General features: G+C 44.6%; 1 protein-coding gene and 1 pseudogene across 1 annotated transcript in view; both read left to right on the top strand.

Moving 5' to 3' along the window:
• Positions 1–21,145, top strand: part of ATRNL1 (attractin like 1) — a 2,575,823-nt gene that overhangs the window by 1,401,811 nt on the left and 1,152,867 nt on the right. The gene's annotated exons all lie outside the window — the stretch shown is intronic.
• LOC138474806 (5S ribosomal RNA) lies at positions 9,150–9,267 on the top strand (annotated as a pseudogene).

Raw genomic sequence — 21,145 nt, forward strand, 5'->3', positions numbered from 1 at the left:
CCCCAATCCACACTATCCCAGATCAACACCCCAATCCAGACTATCCCAGATCAACACCCCAATCCACACTATCCCAGATCAACACCCCAATCCAGACTATCCCAGATCAACACCCCAATCCAGACTATCCCAGATCAACACCCCAATCCAGACTATCCCAGATCAACACCCCAATCCAGACTAACCCCACTATCCCAGATCAACACTTCCCAGATCAACACCCCAATCCAGACTATCCCAGATCAACACCCCAATCCACACTATCCCAGACCAACACCCCAATCCACACTATCCCAGATCAACACCCCAATCCAGACTATCCCAGATCAACACCCCAATCCACACTATCCCAGATCAACACCCCAATCCAGACTATCCCAGATCAACACCCCAATCCACACTATCCCAGATCAACACCCCAATCCACACTATCCCAGATCAACACCCCAATCCACACTATCCCAGATCAACACCCCAATCCAGACTATCCCCACTATCCCAGATCAACACTTCCCAGATCAACACCCCAATCCAGACTATCCCAGATCAACACCCCAATCCACACTATCCCAGACCAACACCCCAATCCACACTATCCCAGATCAACACCCCAATCCACACTATCCCGGATCAACACCCCAATCCACACTATCCCAGATCAACACCCCAATCCACACTATCCCGGATCAACACCCCAATCCACACTATCCCGGATCAACACCCCAATCCACACTATCCCAGATCAACACCCCAATCCACACTATCCCAGATCGACACCCCAATCCACACTATCCCAGATCAACACCCCAATCCACACTATCCCAGATCAACACCCCAATCCACACTATCCCAGATCAATAAAACATACCAGACTTAGACAAGCCTCAGGTACTCACTCACCATATAATTCATTAAATGGCGTCCAGAGAGCTCGATACTTTTATTCCTTGTCCAGCCTTTGGAACATCACCCTCTCAAAGCCCGATACTATCAATACATCATTTATCCAATTTGTCACTCGAGGCTTCGTCCTTGTCTTCCATACCATCAACACCTGTTTTACCGCAACTATAAGTACCTTATCAATCCACTGCCCATATCGTTGAGCAACCTTGCACCGTCCTTCCCTGACAGAGGCAACACCTGTAGAGGTATCCTAGGAAGACTTATGGACAATATCGCATCTAGTCTGTCCAACATTCCGGTCCAGAAGTCTAACACACGCGAACAGTACCACAACATGTGAACGAATGTCCCCTTCTCCTTCCCACATCCCCAACACACATCATTGTCAACTACACCCAGTTTACACATACGCACCGGCGTCCAATACAAACGTCCTAATATTTTCTGATGAATAAGCCGCAACTTGAGATCCAACTTGCTCTTATATCCCACACCCCACATATTTTCCCACTCCTTCTCTGTAATCTCACACCCCAATTCCTCTTCCCACTTCTCCAACACTCTCTTCCCAGAATCAGTAACCGCATAATTCACTGGCATGACACTAGTGTATGTGCTCACCATTCGTGGCGACGACATGATAATCTTGCAACCCAATGATACCTCCTCCAACGGTCGCATTAACATTGCAAACCTCTCACTCAATAGCATCCTTAACGTTGCATATCTACTCTTTTCCCTCTTAACTAGATGAAACGTCCCCTGTAACTCCTCAAATGTTAACATACGACCATCCCCCATCACATCCCCAATGCACAAAATCTCTTTTGAGACCCAACTCCTCCAATATATGAGTTTATTGGCAATCTGTAAACCTGGATTAAGCCAAATCGAAGCCCTGTAATTGAGATACAAATTCCCATGACAAATATTCAACCACCAAATAAGCGCATCTCTTTAGTTGCAATAATAGATGACCACTTACTACCCTTCACAGGTAGCCTCCCCATTGAAGCAACAGCACTCGACCTAAATCCAGACATTTTACTCCTTTCAATCAATGTCCAAAAGGGCTCTGACTCATTTCCCATTGCCAAATAGTATGCTGCTTTCTTCAAAATAAACCCCTTATAATACTGCTCCAGATTCGGGTACCCAAAACCCCCACATTTAGTACTACGCATCAAAATACATTTCGGAATCTTCGGCCTCTTCTTCTCCCCCCACAAAAATCTTTGAAAAACTCGGTCAATAGTAGCTATCAGGTTTCTTAGCCGGACCCGGGGATTGAACCTCCATTGCTCTGTATACCGGCACCACAACGCATCACTTCTTCAGCTTCAACTTTAAAAGGGACATAGTTTCCACATTTCATGCTGCTTCCATGTTCTTAAATGTTCTTAAAATGTAGGTGGCACTCCCTCCCAGCTCTGCTGCCAGCTAGAAATACAGTTCCTTAAAGTATCCCTAATCCCACAGCATGTCCCCCATAACCGGTCATAACCTCAAAGAATGAGGCCACACTTGACACATGCCGTCATGAGCTACATGAATGCCCACTGCCCGATGACTGCCCCTCAAGTCCGGTCACTTTACCACCAGACCAGACGCCAAGTGGACACATGGTGCATCTTGGAAGAGTAAAGTTTAGGGCTGTTTTGGCCTACACATCCCATCAGCCCTAGCCAGCATAATCAATGGTGAGGGATCATGGGAGTCATAGGCCAAAACATCTGGAGGGCTGCAGGTTGCCCCGCTGCTGGTCTAGACAATGCATCCACAGTCATCCATCCCCTTTGTGACTGCAACTACTTCTTTAGCCCCTTGAAAGTGTCAAATTTTGAAGCACTGATTTTTAACATTAATCTTTTCCGTCATTTGTTTCCATACTCTATTAAATGGCTCAGGATTTACTACTGGGGGAAAGCCGCCTCCTCTTGCTGATTATCTTGGCCATCTTGTTTACTTTGTTCAGGCTTAACCTGTGGTTACATCCAACTCTCTTTTAGTTCCACACATTGATTAAGGGACATTCTAATGGACTTCTGGATCTGTTGCCGTCGCTGAAAAAATAAAACTATCAGTAGTATCTGAACATAGTACTATTCATGTTGGCAATAGCACCAATAGGTTGTTGTAAAGTCTCTCTTTAGTCACTCAGCTCAGCACTCATACATAGACCTGCTGTGGAGTCTCTGATTGGTCCGGGTAGAGCTTTATTATACAGTATGTACATAATCCAGTTACTTTTGAGTATATACAGTCACATATGGAACAGGACGGTGCTGTTGGCTGTGCGTGTGCACTCTCCTCAGAGGGAGGTGGCAGCACCGTGGGCTTCCTGTGCTCTCCCTCATGCACATTAAGCATCCATTCTTTCTTATGCCCCTGTGTCTCTTCCTCAAAGGCCTTCGAGAGGTCTGATATACCCAGCCTGTTCTTATGCACCTTGCCTTTGTGTATACCATGTAAGTGCACGTATCTTGGAGTACATCTGTCGAGTCGATGCCCTCTCGTGGCCATGGCATAAATGTTGTTCTAGCAGTCTCTTTAATCCACTTGTTGTGATACATAGTAATTTTGGTATTATATCCAGGAATGCTTTACAAAGGTGGATTATTGGGGTATCTGACATGTTGACAATTTTTAAGCAGCGCACAGCTTGAAACTTAACAAATGACCAATAGGAACAGTAACCCGTTTACCAATAATCAAAATGAACTTCTTTCCACAACACACTCACACTCTCGCCATGCTTACACCTCCTCCCTGCTCCAAATATACATCACCATTAAATCAATCTTCATTGTTTGAAGCCACACCCCAAAAATTCAATCCTGCTTACCGGCATCAATCTCCTACTGATGATACTGTCCGCTCACAATACACAATAAAGACACCTCTACATGACCTCTCAGAACACAACAACAATGCACGCATTTGCGCGATCTGAATGACACCTGGCCTAGTTGGATCATTGTCTCTGTCTTCCCTCTGTTCCTCCTCCTTTTCCCCGTTTCACCTTGAAACACTTGTATATAGGCGCATTATAAATGCCATATCAAATCAATGCCGCCAGTTAACAATTTAAACACTGTATATGAAATATAGTTATCTTCCCTTTGGGGGATCCTTATCTCTCTCTATTTTTCTTCTGCCCTCCAAAAGGAGGTTGAGCCCTGCTGCGCAGCTCTCCAAGACACTTGTCAAGGGATATCCTTTATTCCTTTCTCTGTTTCATAAATACTGCATAATACATTTCCCCACCCCCAAATGTTACCCCACACATAACATACTCATATCCACGATCTTTCAGGTTTCCCGTCGTCAGGGGGCCCCACCCGTCTGTCTGTTCCTCTTCTGAGTCCAGCGGCAGGTCCAAGACTGGGGCACAAATTCACTCCAAAGCAGGCTCCTGCTGACCTACTGTTCAGTTACGCAAAAACTCCACTCTCCAGACCCTTCAGCTCTCCCCATTGAAGGATGGCTCGGGTCCCTACAATCCACCAAAACACTTGAAGAACCATCTTCACTCTGCTACTAGATGTTAATCGGGGCCCAAAAGACAGCACAGCCCGCTATCTGATATTTGCCAATAAAGAGGCGACACATAGGATGTGGTATGCAAAATGTGAGGGAACCCAGCTTTATTAATAATAATATGCAAATGCTGGGGGAAAAACAGATTAACAGCCAAGCTTTGACTCAAGATTATCCTACATTCCAATAGGAAACTGCCGTTTATATACTTTACTTTACTTTTAATATTTATACTGCACAGACCATGGAGCTGTAGGTTTAAGGGCGCAACAACCAATAAACAAAAGGACAACAGGAGAGAGAAAAAAGAGACATCCTAACCAAAAACAGGTCATCCGAGAACGTCAAACATATGAGTCACTTCTGATGTCATCATGATCACCAAGTTACAAAAACCTATCTCTACTGTTCATTGGCTCCCTCTGTTAAGCTACTATATAGTTCTTATACGTTCCCCAGTTATGCTTGTATGGAACCCTTTCTAAGGTCCCACCCAGGAGAGATCCCATTAAATGTGCTACATCACCATTCTTAAATATCATTGGCTGGCAACTACTTATGCGGTGGGGTAAGGGTACATGTTTATAGGCTGGCATGAAATCAGGCTATCCTTGAACTGCCGGGTATGAGGAAATATGGATGCAGATGGCGTAGAGGAGTAAGTGTACCGCTCTTTGTTCTTAATTAAATAAAACAGCCCATGTTATCACCGCCATGACGTCTCTTGAGTTCAATGACATTTGTCCTTGAGAGTCTGCCTGCTCCAGCCCTCCTTCTCTTGCATCAGTAAATTGGATATCTTGCTTGGCACATTATGAATTACTATTGGTATGAGTCCTTTGACTTTGACCATGTTTAAGATTTCCCTACTTATTTTTTGTATTTTAGCCAAATCTGTATTTGTGTCTTACACCTAGCCGATCGGTTAGGACATACATCAGTCGGCTACTAGGATATTTCCTGGGCAGCTCATCCCGTCCCCTGGACTTCAAACACTGTTGAGTTATTGTCCCTAATTCATTCAAATGGTTGAAAGCTCGCCACAGTAGACACTGAAATCTTGTGTGCCTTGTTCCTTTATGTATAACTCCTCTTAGCCTTGACATTGCTTTGGGACAGCTAACATCCCGCCACTGCAGATTTTTCTGAATTAACTATATTTGTTTAAATAGCGTGCTTTGCTGTGAGGCCTTCTGAAAGCTACAGAACTGTTTTCTCAGCTGTGCTTATGCAGTTTAAAATGGCAACTGCTTGTCGCGTTTTATTCTCTGCAGGACACATTTACTTTTCAGTCTAGAGAGTCCTGGTGCATGCCTTTTATAGGCCGCGCCTCCCTATGTGTACGCAGCATCCTTTGTCTAAATGCAGTATAATCTGCCCTATTAGTGTAATGAGTCCCTCAACTGTGTACACTCTTTCCTGTCACCTAATCTGTCATATTTTAAAAGCACACTATTTTGCCTTCATGCTGGGCCCTATCTGTTTTATACTTGTGTAGCTCAACTAGATATTCTTTATGTGAGGTGCATTCCCATGAGAGTTTATAGTGCAGATTCAAATATGTCCTTCCTCACCTTACATTTTAATTTCTTCGGAGGCAGGTAGATGGACAGAGCTTGAACATGCTCTTTGGTCAATAACTTCCCCTCTACACTGGTCCCGAGGGCCATCTTAGTGTGGGTAGGTGAGCATGTCTGCTGTTCTTTATTTGGTCTCGGCTGCCATCTCAGTATGGGTAGGCAGGTCAATCTACTGTCGTTTTTGTGGTCCAAGATGGCATCTTAGTGCATGCAGGCATGCATGTCTGCTGGTATTTGACTAGTCTGTGCTGCATTCTTTTAAGACTAAGGCAGCAGTATGCTGCATCAGAAGAGTAGCAGAAGCAGTAGAGGTTGAATGTTTTTTGTCTGAGAATGTGTCATGTTATTGATTCCAAGGTCAGCTTCTATTGCAATTCTAATTAACGAGCTGCACACAGTTAAAATAATTCAAACACATGTTGCTCTTTCCTTTGCTTCAAACGAATGTAGTACAAACCCATCACCACATCGTTGGAAGGAATTTGGTACAAATTTACCACAATTCTGTGGGAATCATAGACCAGTCAAATACCAGCAGACATGGATGCTTGCATGCACTAAGATTCCATCTGAGGCCACAAAAAGGACAGTAGATTGACTTGCCTACTCATACTAAGATGGCACCCGAGACCAAAAAAAGCACAGCAGACACGTTCACCTACCCACACCACACTAAAATGGCATCCGAGACCTGTGTAGAGGTAGGGGAATAGTTCTGTATTTTGCAAATGTTAATACAAATTTACATGAAAATAAATGTTACTGAATGGCTGACTGCAAGAGTCAACACATTTGCTTCTCAGTATAAAGTAAGCTGCCAGACTCACTTTGCCATCGAGTCTAGAGTCAAAAGCGCTAAAAGGCTAAAACCGTCACCTGGAATCCCACTGGTGGGAGATTTGATAATAACATAAAGACACTTTTAACACAATGATTTTACCTAAGCAAAACACAAGGAAATATTCTTCTTCTTCTCGAAGTTCATAATGCTATTGACATATTATCACAATAGCTTCATACGTATGTTTGTTGTGTTTGAGCAGAAAAGTTGTTTGCAGTTTACTTCAGAGATTAGCAGCCTGGGCGGGGACGCCAGCCAATCGAGGGTCTGAGAACGCGGGCTGACTCTTTTGGTATAAGCCCACATTCCGAACTCCCTCACATTTATACACTTTGTTTGAAGCCTTGTGATTGGCTACCACACAGTCAATGACTGCCATGTGTGAATAAGGGATGATTCTAAAAGCACAACCACCTCCTCGATGAAGTGCTCACGGCTGACCATGGATTAACCTATTACCAATCTGCCAGCTCTCTAGGAACTGCTTGAAAACATGTTTTTTGATCCTGTATGATTTGGGTATTGGTCTGAGGGAACCTCAGAATTGGCCATGCCTGCTCTGAGATGGCATGTTGCTGGTGAAGGGCAGCTAAGTTTGGTTTGCTGGGTCAATTTCTGCCTTCGGTGTGGTGGCCCTTGCAGCATAGACTTGGCTTGGAGACAAGTACTACCCTGGTAGACAAATGGTAAGTTGAGGATATGTGTTAAGCACACGTACACCGGATGCATCTTGGCGCTGAGAATTGAACAGCAGGCCAAGAAGAGAGTGGAGCTAGAAGAGATGGGTCTTAAGGAGACGACGGAACAAAAGATGTCCTTTAACAGCCGTGAGCTCAAGCGGGACAGAATTCCAAAGTTTGACTGCTGCAACTGAAAAGGAGTGGCCACCGCTCCTGGCCATTCGAAAACCAGGGACAGAGATCAGGCAAGTACCTTGCGAGCGAGGAGGTCGCGAAGGGAGGTAGGAGGGAAACTTAGCCTGCAAATATTCTGCACCAAGAACATTAAAGGCCCGATGTATGATGTGGAGGGGCTTGAATGATATACGTTTGGAAACAATTAACCATTGAAGGGTACGAAGCGTAGGGGAGATGTGTGAACCAAAGGGGGCTCCAGTGGCAACGCGAGAGTTTGGAGCAGCCGAAGGTGGTGAGTGAGATGGAGAGGTTGGGCAAGAAACAAGCAATTGTAGTTGTCGATACGGCTGAGTACAAGAGCAGCGACCACTGGAGCATGAAGATGAGGAGGAAGAAAGCAATTTATACAGTGTTTATATTGAATCTTTTATATTGAATGCCCATATATTGAATATTTTTATAGTGAATGCATTTAGGTGTGTGGTAAAGGGTTAAATATGGATGGATGGGTTTTTAGGGGTGGGAAACAGGTATTTAGGGGGACCACATCCACCCAAAAAAGTGCTTTCCCTATAAAAGTTTTCAATATAAAATATTTGAGATATGTGCATTCAGTATAAAAGATTTCGATTTAAAGACATGTAACCGGAAGCAAACGACTCTATGCTGAAAATGTCCAGCCTGACGGCACTAACTTGTGGTGCAGTGAACCGTGAGGAAGAGATTTTAAAGCCCATCACTGGAGTCGGGAGGCTGCCAAGTTCAGGGGGCCAGAAGCAGGTGGTCCAGAGCGAAGAGGAAGAAGGCGAAGGAGAAAGAGAGTCAGAGGCGGGGATCCAACCGCAAGTGCTTTGGTCGTGTCCAAATGGGTTCTTTTTCCTTATTGTACAGAGAGAACTCCCGACGGCAGTAGCTTTCTTCAGCCATACAAAGTTCAAAAATAAATGCCTTGTACATTTAAAGACTGGATGCCTATAGCCTGGCCACGGCTGAAACGCATTAAAATGGGGGTCAATATATGAGGCCAGGGGTCTGCAATGTGCAGCTCTCCACATGTTTTCACTACATCTCCCATGATCCCTCATCATTTACTGTGCTGGCTAGGGCTGATCAGAGTTGTAGTCCAAAACATCTGGACTGGAGACCAGCGGTTGCTGATCCTAGTTTTAGGCATTAAGTTGTCCCTTAAACATTTCCATCCAGTTGCTTATTTTTTTGGAGACCAGATACCAAAGTATTTATCATGACTTGCACCTTTGCATAACTCTTCTCTCTGATTCTGATCATTAACAATGTGTTCAGAATTTAATCTTTTGATTGTCACTGATTGTATATGATGTTACCTTTCATTCCGCAGAGACGAAGGTGATTGCACAACCGTGGTGGCCGATTTGTACACTGACACAACCTTCTGTCTGTTAGGGCGTGAATAATAAACCACACTGAATGCTTCCAATCTCGTCTGATCTCGGTAGCTAAGCAGTGTTGGGCCTAGTTAGTACCTGGATGGGAGACCGCCTTGGAATACCAGGTACTGTTGCCTAAAAAAAAAAATATATAATAATAATTATTTGCAGCTGGCTCATTTGGATGCTCCCTATCCCACTTAATCCAAGTGTGATTATCCATGAAGACTTGTGAAATGACTTCCAATGTTACCTGCCCACATACTTGTCAAAGAGGCTCCTGGACGGGATGCTTAGTGTCAGTTGCTGCTTGGACAAGGTTTGCCATGAGGCTACTCATCTAAAACCTCTTTCAGATGGTGCTGCGCCTCATAATGAGGCATTATATTAAATGAAGTGTGCAGCTCTTTGCAGCCCAAGGCTTAGACCCAGGGATAACGTGGAATTGTGTTTGTGACTTCTCAAAATCAGACATATTGCTCAAGCCTGGATTTGCACAGTCATAAGCTGTACTTGTCCCTTGAGCCTTCAAAAACATAAGCCTAAATGGGCAGTATTTCTTTTTTTTTTTATAGCACTTAATATGTAGGGCCGGCCATGCATCACACTGTTTGACAAGTGAAAAAGTCGGGTTAATGCCAGGTCTAACTCTGAAGTCATTGAATGACATTGAGCAGGTGCTAGCATATAGTGTGGGGCTCTTGGAATGTTTCATTGTTGTCTATTCTTCCCTTCTGTACTCTGACTGCAGCTGTCTCATGCAGCCATATAAAAGGCTAAGGATGTCTGTGAGAATCTGTTGAAAGCAGAGGCTTTCACCACTAGGGGGCAGTATGGTCCAGTAGATGGAAGAGTGGTTGGAAGCAGAACAGACGCACTGTGGGAATTGCAAAATCTGCGTGTTTTGTGCCAGAGACTGCTAATTTGATAGAATTCTGATCGTTAATAGATTTTGGCTCTTGGAAACATCCATCTACTCGAGGCTCGGGATGAGTAGGCGTGCCATGTGCAGTAACATGCGCTTAGTCACGGCTGTGTTGCCAGAATATTCCTGTCTGCTAAATGTTGTCTGCGGGGTGGAGAGCCCTTGCTTGGCGTGAATGGCACTTCCAGTGAACAGTGTTAGCGCTCTCATTATTGCAATTGCCACGGCGCTCTTAGCTAATGTCAGACGATAACTCGAATTCTGTAATCGTTTTAATGAGAATACCCACACACCATCGTTACCGAAGCCTGCTGTCCACGTCCGTAAGCCCTGAGCAGGAGATCTAGTCCTGCTCTTCTCCACTGGGAATATTGCAGTGGAATGTGTGCTCTCTGCAAAATCAAAGAGCAGGGGCTGATGTCTGAACACAAATGTGCTGGCAAATTGCAAATGCACAACACGATATTGCAATTGTCATTGTGAATTACAATGTGCACTTGGCAAGCTCCTTTAGTCAAAGTTGGGGGTGGGTTGGTGCTTTGTGACTGTGCTTGGAGCTGTATCAATGCTTTGTGACTGTGCATGGAGATGTATCCATGCCTTGTGACTGTACATGGAGATGTATCAATGCCTTGTGACTGTACATGGAGATGTATCAATGCCTTGTGACTGTACATGGAGATGTATCATTGCTTTGTGACTGTGCACGGAGATGTATCAATGGCTTGTGACTCTGCATGTAGATGTATCAATGCCTTGTGACTCTGCATGGAGATGTATCAATGCCTTGTGACTGTACATGGAAATGTATCATTGCTTTGTGACTGTGCACGGACATGTATCATTGCTTTGTGACTGTGCACGGAGATGTATCAATGGCTTGTGACTGTGCTTGGAGCTATATCAACGCCTCGTGACTGTGCGTGGAGCTGTATCAATGCTTTGTGACTGTACATGGAAATGCATCAATGCTTTGTGACTGTGTGTGGAAATGTATCAATGCCTTGTGATTGTACATGGAAATGTATCGATGCTTTTTGACTGTGTGGGGCTGTATCAATGCTTTTTGACTGTGTGTGGAGCTGTATCAATGCCTTGTGACTGTACATGGAGATGTATCAATGCCTTGTGACTGTACATGGAAATGCATCAATGCCTTGTGACTGTACATGGAGATGTATCAATGCCCTGTGACCGTGCATGGAAATGCATCAATGCTTTGTGACTGTGCGTGGAGCTGTATCAATACTTTGTGACTGTGCGTGACGTTTTATCAACACTTTGTGACTGTGCATGGAACTGTATCAATGCTTTGTGACTGTGTGTGACGCTGTATTAATGCATTGTGACTGTGCGTGGAGATCTATCAATGCTTTGTGACTGTGCATGGAAATGTATCAATGCTTTGTGACTGTGCGTGGAAATACAGCAATGCTTTTTGACTGTGTGTGGAGCTGTAGCAACACTTTGTGACTGTGCATGGAGATTTATCGAACTTTGTGACTGTGCATGGAACTGTATCAATGCGTTGTGTCTGTGCGTGGAGCTGTATCAATGCTTTGGGATTGTGCATGGAAATGCATCAATGCTTTGTGACTGTGCGTGGAAATGCATCAGTGCTTTGTGACTGTGCGTGGAGCTGTATCAACGCTTTGTGACTGTGCGTGGAGATTTATCAACGCTTTGTGACTGTGCAGGGATCTGTATTAATGCTTTGTGAATGTGCATGGAGCTGTATCAATGCTTTGTAACTGTGCATGGAAATGTATCAATGCTGTGTGACTGTGCATGGAGCTGTATCAATGCGTTGTGACTGTGTGAAGCTGTAACAATGCTGTGTAACTGTGGGTGGAAATGTATTAATGATTTGTGACTGAGCGTGGAAATGTATCCATGCATTCTGACTGTGCGTGGACCTTTATCAATGCTTTGTGACTGTGCATGGGAAAGTATCAATGCTGTGTGACTGTGTGTGGAGCTGTATCCATGCTTTGGGACTGTGCATGGAAATGCATCAATGCTTTGTGACTGTGCATGGAACTGTATCAATGCTTTGTGACTGTGCATGGAGATGTATCAATGATTTGTGACTGTGCGTGGAAATGCATCAATGCTTTGTGACTGTTGTGGTAAACCAGAAGGAATAGTCAGGCTCCAGGATGACATTTTAGAGGTGTTTATTAAACTAAAAAGAAAAAACCCTACTGCTACTAGGGATTTTCGAACCTACAATACTAAGCTAAGGGTGCCTGCCTCTCTAAATCAAAAGTACTCCTTAGTGCAGACCTAATCGCGATCTGGCCCTACCACTGTGAAAAAGAAAATATATATAAGCCAAAGCAATAGCCTCTCATCTTAGGCTATGTCCGGCCAATAGTCCTTTGGATCTCTCTCTGGAGAGGGTTTGAGTTCATATAAAAATATTTCAGAAAAGAAGTGTTCTCGGTTCTGCTGTTAGCCTTTTCAGATAGACTTGTAATTCTCTATATAAATCAAATGTCTCAAGTTCGTTGCGTGGAGGAATTATTCCTTTTCCACCACCTTGACCACTTTCTCTCTATTGGTTCTATATTTTGAACAGGTTGATTGAACCCTTGGGTTCCCTTCTCCTTTCTGATGGTACTGATGTAACTTATTTCTCTCAGACTCTCCAGGTTCTTTTGGATTTCAAGTTTCCTAAAGCACTCTGGTTCTATATGTGCTTCTTGCCAAGATTCAATACTCTGGTTTCTAGGGCTCACGTTACCCTCCTTGTCAATTTCTTTCTCTATATACTTTTCTGATCACCTCCCTCCACCCTGGCCAACTCTATCTTCTATGCCTTCGAGGGTGCGCCAGCGAGATGGCGTCTTAGCGAAGATGTTGTTGTTCGCCCTTTACCGCGTGGCTGACACATAAGCTTCAGCTTCTCTTCCTCTGCCCGATTCGCTGTCTCCATGGCCCTCGCGTTCCAAGTGCAGAATTCATCCCTCTGGCCTGTCCTGGCCTTGGTGTAGTTTCCCGGGTGCCAGACCCACCACTTCTGCAGCGTGGTCACTGCACCAGGTAAGATGGTCCTTCCATACTCTTCTCTTCTCTGCTTCTGCCCAATTTGTCAGTGTCTGTGGCTGTTACGTTCCAATGGGTGGAGTCGTTCCTCACTTCTGTCCTGGCCTTGGCATAGTTTCCCGGGTCCCAGACCCACCACGGCTGCAGTGTGGTTAAACCACAAGGTAAGATGATCTCTCCATCCCATCTCTTACTTGGCTGTATCGCCTTTCACAACACTGGCTTTCCGGCGTCACTGCCTTCTCTCTGTGTCTCCACACTACTACTGGCTCCTCCGTGTTGCGCGGCTCTGCCCCTCCAGTACCACTGTACGTCAGAGGCTTGACTCCACGTTGGATTCTTCCTCCTCCATTCAAGGTTCCTTGTCTCTTTATTCTCACTACCATACTCTAAAGGGGTGTGTTGCTTTTCATCCATTTCTGAGTTCAAAGAATGCCAGCATTACCTTGAGCCAATGGTATAAAAGCAATGTCAGTATTTGTTGGATGCAAAACAGAAGTAACATCAGTCTCTTCTATTACCACATATTTGGACAAAGTATTCTTTATAGGGAGTTCCTTGTAGGAATGTGAGTCCTTGTCCCCTAGAGGGGAGTCACTACCAATGAGGTCCTACTTTCCCTGACCCCTAGGGGAGTATCTTGCTTGGCGGGTTCACCTCCCCAGCCTCAAAAATTGTGGCTCTCTCCTGGAAAGAAGGGACAAATTGTCCAGATCTGTCACGCTGTGCATGGAAATTGATCAATGCTTTGTGACTACACAAGGAAATGTATCAATGCTTTGTGACTGTGCATGGAAATGTACCAGTGCTTTATGAACACATATGAACGTGTCAATATTTTGTGAACGTATGTGGATATGTATCAATGTGTCATGACCACACAGGGAAATGTATGATTTATTTTGTAACTGCTCATTGGCAGCAATCCATCAATTGGGTACTGTGTGCTGATGGCAGGCCGTAACCATACACACATTGCAAATTCAAATGCACTGCGATCTGCTACCCCTTTCGGCCCTGCGCTAGCCACAATGTTTCAAGGGCATGATTGACAGATGGGGTGGGGGGGAGAAAGGTGATAGTACTTCAGAAGTCAGAGGAGCCTGAGATGTTCCACTAAGAGGTGGTTGAGGAGGACACGGGTATCACTGCACTAGTGCCATGCTGTGCAGAGGGTGGGGGAGATGCAGACTCCAAATTTCCTTAAGAGGGTGAAGGCGGGTGACATAAAGCCATTGGGAGACACCACCAGACACACATGCATGGCCTGAGACATATTCTCCATTAGGTTTGGACATTCTTTTGGGCTAGTGGACCAATGAACAGTGATCTTTTTAAAATCAGAGATATAGCTAAACTCAGAATCCGAAGGACACTTCTCTCAAGCACCTCTCCACGCACCTCTTCCTAAGCCCTGCTGTGGCGGGTCAGAAGAAGACCAAAGACTTTGATTTTCCATCTCACGATTGACGTTTATTACATTATACGTGAGAGCTCCTAACTTTCCCTATATTGAGGGCGTTCCCTACCTAACACAACTAACTCAGGTGCTCGTCAGTCATCAGAGAGATCCAAATCAAGATGTGTCCACTGTCCAAACTACCCTGTCCAAACACTTCCACTAATAGTGCACAAAAACTACAAGAGAATGACTCCCTTCTCTTGTGGACTGGTTCTTGCACCAAATGCAATTCACTAAAGTATCTTTAGATAGTTCTTAGCAATTCCTTTGATTAAATCATTCAATTTTGATATTGGGTTCTTCACAGTCTCTGCCGTCTTTTCCCCTTGTTTACTCTTCCTTTCTTTCTTCTATTCCTCTTGTGGTATTCTTACTACATTTATTCTTTCCCTTTGTTCTTCTTGTACTTTTAATCTCACATCTGGAATTGGATGAACATGCGTATTTCAGTCCTTATTCTCCTTCTATTCCGTCACTCTTATTACTTTGTATATAACTGAGATGCGTTTGAACACTCCAATCCTTATCCTCATTCACTTCAAGTGTTTTGTTTTAACTGGGACGAGTATGAGTGCGCCAATGCTTATTCTTACTCTCTTCCGTCACTTCAGATACTCTGTCATAACTGAGACGAGTATGAGTGCGCCAATGCTTATTATTACTCTCTTCCGTCACTTCAGATACTCTGTCATAACTGAGACGAGTATGAGTGCGCCAATGCTAATTCTTACTCTCGTCCATCACTTCAAATACTCTGTCATAACTGAGACGAGTATGAGTGCACCAATGCTTATTCTTACTCTCTTCCGTCACTTCAGATACTCTGTCATTTCTGAGACGAGTATGAGTGTGCCAATGCTTATTCTTACTCTCTTCCGTCACTTCAGATACTCTGTCATAACTGAGACGAGTATGAGTGCGCCAATGCTAATTCTTACTCTCTTCCATCAGTTCAAATACTCTGTCATAACTGAGACGAGTATGAGTGCGCCAATGCTTATTCTTACTCTCTTCCGTCACTTCAAATACTCTGTCGTAACTGAGACGAGTATGAGTGCGTCAATGCTTATTCTTACTCTCTTCCGTCACTTCAGATACTCTGTCATAACTGGGACGAGTATGAACACTCCAGTGATTGTTCTCACTTTCTTTATTCACTTCAGATATTATGTTACTGCTGGGATGAGTATGAATACTCCTGTAATGATCTTCGCTCCCCCTCACTAATCTCCCGTTTTCCCCATTACTTGATTTATTCAGGGTTAACGTCACTGGGATTTGTGATAGGCTGGGACCCTCTTCCAATCATCAGGCTGTATTCCGGGTTCCCCAGGGATCGCCTTATTCTCCCTCTGGTCGGCTCGCTGTGCAGAATCATTATGTAGCTGGTATTGGTGTAGTTATTGGACCCCTTGGTCACACCACCACTTGCCTTTGGTTCAGGATGCTCCGCGTCCACTCAGCTTCTCGCTTCTCCTTCTCTTTCCAATACGACCTGTCAGAGCCTGCAATGATGTTCACTGATGGCTTTGGATACCGCACACCCAGGTACACCTCTTTGTATCGTTCTGAGCAGCTTTGAACTTCATGGGTTCTCTCTCTCTGAATGGCTCTGCTGCTCATTCTTATTGCTTGACCGTGGGACTTCCCATGGCGCAGTGTCAAAGTCCTTCTTTTCTGTTCCACTCTTGCTCGGTAGTCTTCTATTGGTTTCCTCGTCTGTGTCCTATAGTTTTTCCTTCATAGCTATAATTTAAGTACTTGGATGCAAATAACAAGATTCTGGTTGGTTTTTCAAACAGTTCCTCATTAGCGTTGGTTGCAGGTGGGTTAGTGAGACTTTGTTTAGGGAGATTCCCATAAGAACGGGAGTCCTTGTCCCCGAATGGGGGGGGGGGAGTCTCTCCCATTGATGTCCCACTTGTCCCTCTCGGGAGGGTATTGCATAGTGGACTCACCTCCCTAGCCTCACAAGGAAAGGTCCTCCCTGGGGAGAAGTGACAGGATCCCCTGATTTGCCACACTCCGGTCAAAGTGAACTTTAAATCTCTTGGCAAGCAGTGGAAGCACTAACTGTTCCCCTATAGGATTACTGCACTGGGATAGTTGACACCAAGCAGGTATATTCCTTTTGGTTCTCCCTCCTCTCTGATCTTTCTAATTCTATTTCTGGGTCAGTGTCCCCTGGTCACTTTTAGGCTGTTTTCCCTTCTCTGCCACTCAGTAATGTGGTGGTGAAAAGACTCCAGTCTCAGGAAACACCAGTCTCTGACCTCCAATTGTCTTTTTCTGGGTTTCCTCCCGGTTTCTAGGACAGGTGGCATAAGGCAATGTCTCTCTTTTAAAATAAAGTCTCTATTTGTGACTTTCTGCCCCGGTGTTGCTACCAGGTTCTGAATCCAAATCTGTTGTATGAGGGCTCAGGGGATGGGCGGGGAAGGGAGGAGTAGGAGTGTTTTTGGATTTTGTGGGTGGGCCTTGTGGCTGGACAACATGACTGTACTTCTCCGACAATCTTCGTGTACAGCCAGGTTCATAATGTTTTGCATCGGCGAGGTAGCTAATGCAGTTTCCTTGGTGCCTGTCTACAATCTTACTCACCTCTCTGGCCACCTAAGCCCAACTGGCGTCCCTCCTCACTGAGCTGCTGGGGGCTCCGCTCTAGATCTTGCTTGGCCCATCAAGGTGTCGGCTGTCCCCCTCAACCTTCCACCACATGCTTGTTCCTCCTCTTTCTTCTCCCCAACAAGTCACATTCCTGGTGTACCTTCCCCTACATCTACTTCCTACTGTCAGTCTCTCCTTCGTCCCTTCATTTATTCCTGCTGCCTCTGCTGCCTTCCAAGCTCTCCCCCGTCCTCTCCTCTGATGACTTCTTTCTTAATCAATTTCCACCCTTGACTTCTTCTTTGGACAGCTCCTTCCTTCTCTCCTTTATCCACTGGTTGTTCCCAAACATACTTATTTCTTGCCATTAGCACCACCACCCCTCATGCTTCTCCCACTTCACACGCTTTTCCATATCCTCCTGCACCCCAACTCCTGCAACTCTGCCCGTACCTCCAACTTTGCCCCTCTGTTCTCTGCTACGCTACTCAAGGCCCACACTATCCTTTTCCCTGCCCTGTATCTTCCGGTGGGCTGGGCTTGCAACACAGACCTGCTGCTCTGGCCACTCCATTACTCTGTTCAGTGATCGGTTGTGTGGGGTGGGCCTCCTGTACTTGGGGGTCTCGGGTTCAAACTCACTGATTGTTTCCCTAACACAGGTGAGTCTCCAAAAATCCAGTCCACTGTCTTGAACTCAGTATTCTGGCACATGCATATTACATCAGATGTGCAGTGCACCGTAACTTCCAATCTGGGATCCACACTCTGAATTATTAAAGGGCTGTCAGCAGCTGAAAGTGACACAGGTCTGAAGTGTTCTGGGGAAGATCAGGCCATAGCCCCATTCTGCCACCGACCCACATATTACACAGTGGGTGGAGGGGCTAGACCCCTGAGACGTCCTCACAAATACCCAAAGGGCCAAGTGGGAGACATTGCCATGTGGGTCAGAAGTCACTCGCACCCACAACATCATCACCCACATGATCATAGTTGTGGGACTACTTCAGCTTACAAGTAGAGACAAGCAGTGTAACGTGAAAGCCATTTGGAAGACTGTAGTGTGTGCAAACATGTAAATAAAGGAGCAATACAATGCAAGCAAACATGATGAGCAGAGATGACCAGGTTGAAGCTTTTTAAATAATGCAGTGCATATTGCAACAGTAGAAGGAGGACTGCAATGTCAGTAGCTATGACACAGCTGGACCGCATGTTTGTGGGACTCGGCTGTATTCTATGGATTGCAACATGCAGGTATTGTAAATGGTCTATCAATCCCTAGGGCAACTGTCTACAGTTAAGGGCTCTGCTATACCTTTCTTGAATAACACATGCATCAATAGTTTACATGCAGTCAACATGCAAATTACATGCACAGTTGTAGGATAAGAAACAGATACCACCGGCGTAGGTCCTCTTGTCTGTACCATCTCGTTATTGCAGTAACAATATAATATAATGGATTCAAATGTGGCAGTGATAATGCAAAGTCCCCTTTGGTAGAAGGATGTGTGGCATCACTTGCCACAGACCCTGCAACTGACTCGCCCTCCTCCGTTGGTGACCGTGGCAACAAGGACGTGTAAGAAGCTGCTCCAGTTAATTGCTGGTCAAGCAATTCAAACAGCCTTCACCCCTTCGCTCTGTGTCAGCTCAAACATCTTCCCAATCTCAGCCTCTTGCTTGACTTTCCAAAGCTTGATCCAGTGTCACCATCGACTAGTAGGGCTAGTAGGGCTGACGCGCCACCGCTAGCAGCACAGCCTCCTGTTGGGCAGCAGAGGAGAGGGAGTGATACAGAATACAGGCATCCATTGCCCACCTTGCCTGTTGATGACACTGAGCCCAGGGCACAGGTGACTGCCATGGAAAAAGATGATTGATTGTGAATGTTTATTCGAATAATAAAATATTCATTAAACACATACGTATAATGTATCACAAATAAAACATAATGCATTGGTGCATATAAAATACATTGGTCTTCAATACATTTTTAAAACAGTCACTAAAAGTAGTTACAATTAAATATACATATTCCATTATTTTAAAACTTGCCTTCTTAAAAAAAAAAAACCTTCTATAGGACATTGCAGTCTTCAGATACAACAACAGGGCCTAAGCCATCAGTTTCGTTTCCGCCCTTAACAAAAAAAGACAATGCTGGCCTCTATTGACGCAAATCTGTGCGTCTCAGGACTTGCAATATAGAATGTTCTCTGATGACCCCATACCCTGGGCAGATTTTCAAGTGGGGCACCACACACAGGGCAACTTGGGTCGTCCGAATAACCTGCCCAATTTGCTGTATTGCCTCTCAAACGTAAGCAGTCAAAACGAGCCCTTGTAATGAGCCAGCTTTTATGTTTTTCACTGGCCCAAACAAGGTACGGCATGAGCTCCAGCAGCACCCTTCCTTCTTGTTGGTGACTGCACAAGAGAGTAGTAAAGTGGGGGATATGGAAAATTGGGAGGGTCAAGGAAAATGCAGGAGGGCCATCTTTGGTTAGTAGAGTTAATAAATTGTCTGATCTTCCTCTGGCGGGTAATGCCATTGACCCAGCTGTTAAGACATTGTTTTAAAATGAGAACATGGATCTTTGTACTGTCCACAGTTCGGTTCTGCTGTACATCACTTTTCTAGACAACACTCTCCATCTACTTTCAAAATAAATGTAGGGTTCTCAATGCTTTACTGTGCTCCGCGTCCAGTCGCAAAACATGTGTCCGCACCCCCCAGCAGAAATGTGTACTCTAATTCCCTAACTCTACCTCAGTCCTATTATTGATTTAGGATTACTCTAATCTACATTACTACTAACCCCAAATTACCTCCAAAGTAAAAATATTCCTTTCCATAACTACCCAGAGATCTGTGGTATTGCTCATGCCATTTAAAGACCAACGGCCAAGTGTCCCGCGTATGGATCCACCTGTTTTGATATGGACGCTAGTTCGAACCAAGGGTAAACGGTTGAACCAGTCGACACCTGAGGGGGTTCAAGTTTTGCATGAACCTTCTTGCTCACCCCTAGAGAGTTCCCTGACACAGCTGGGAGTTCCTGGAAGATACCATGTGAAGGCGAGAACAACCCGCTGCCTCAAGAAGATGATTATTGTTATTGGAACTTAATTTCACCTTGTGTTAATTGCTAAACAAGAACATATACTTTATGTAGGAAATAGTCTGGTGTAACACAAACCTGCAAGCATCAAATTGGTCGGTCGAAAAGATGAGAAAGGCTGGGTGCAATGTGAGGTTACAAAGATTAACCCATTGTTATCAAGGGATTTAAGTAAAACATAACCATTGATGTTGATTTACACTCTGTTTTTTTATTACTTGAACAATAATACATTTATTAAAAGTAAACAAAAAATATATATGCTATTTCAGTGGGTTTTTTGTCATTTCATTGTCAGTCATTTTCACGACTGGCATTTTGATAAATACATTTTGCTGAAATAAGTCATCAAGATTTGTATTTTTTTATTTTTGGAAGGTACCTCCCAACCCCTTTCCGCCCCCTGTTTTTAACTATTCTTGACACCCCAACCCCTTATCTGCCCTTTACCGCCCGAGGAAAGAACGGTGTCCTGTCATTTCTTTTAACGTAAAAGTTTAGAATGGCAAACTTTCGCATTTTTTTAGTCGAAATGCCATTCTTTCGAATGACAATTTCTTTGAAAAAAATTTAAAGTGCCGTCGACATGGGTTAGGTTAGGGTTGGGGCTTGGGTTAGGGGGTGGGAGGGTGGCATGGGGATTGGGGGGGCTGAGGGGAATCCCCCCCAATATACACTAAAACCTTGAAACGTTACATGGGGTTGTCCAGTGCTGAAATTACAGCACTGGACAGCTCCCTGTAACGTTTCAAAGTTTTTGTGTATATTGGTATTTTAATTTTTTTTTTTTGTAACTTTGAAACGTTACAGGGAGCTGTCCAATGCTGTAATTTCAGCACTGG

This window comes from Ambystoma mexicanum, chromosome 8 (genome assembly GCF_040938575.1).
Source record: "Ambystoma mexicanum isolate Mex_15411 chromosome 8, UKY_AmexF1_1, whole genome shotgun sequence".
Classification (NCBI taxonomy): Eukaryota; Metazoa; Chordata; class Amphibia; order Caudata; family Ambystomatidae; genus Ambystoma; species Ambystoma mexicanum.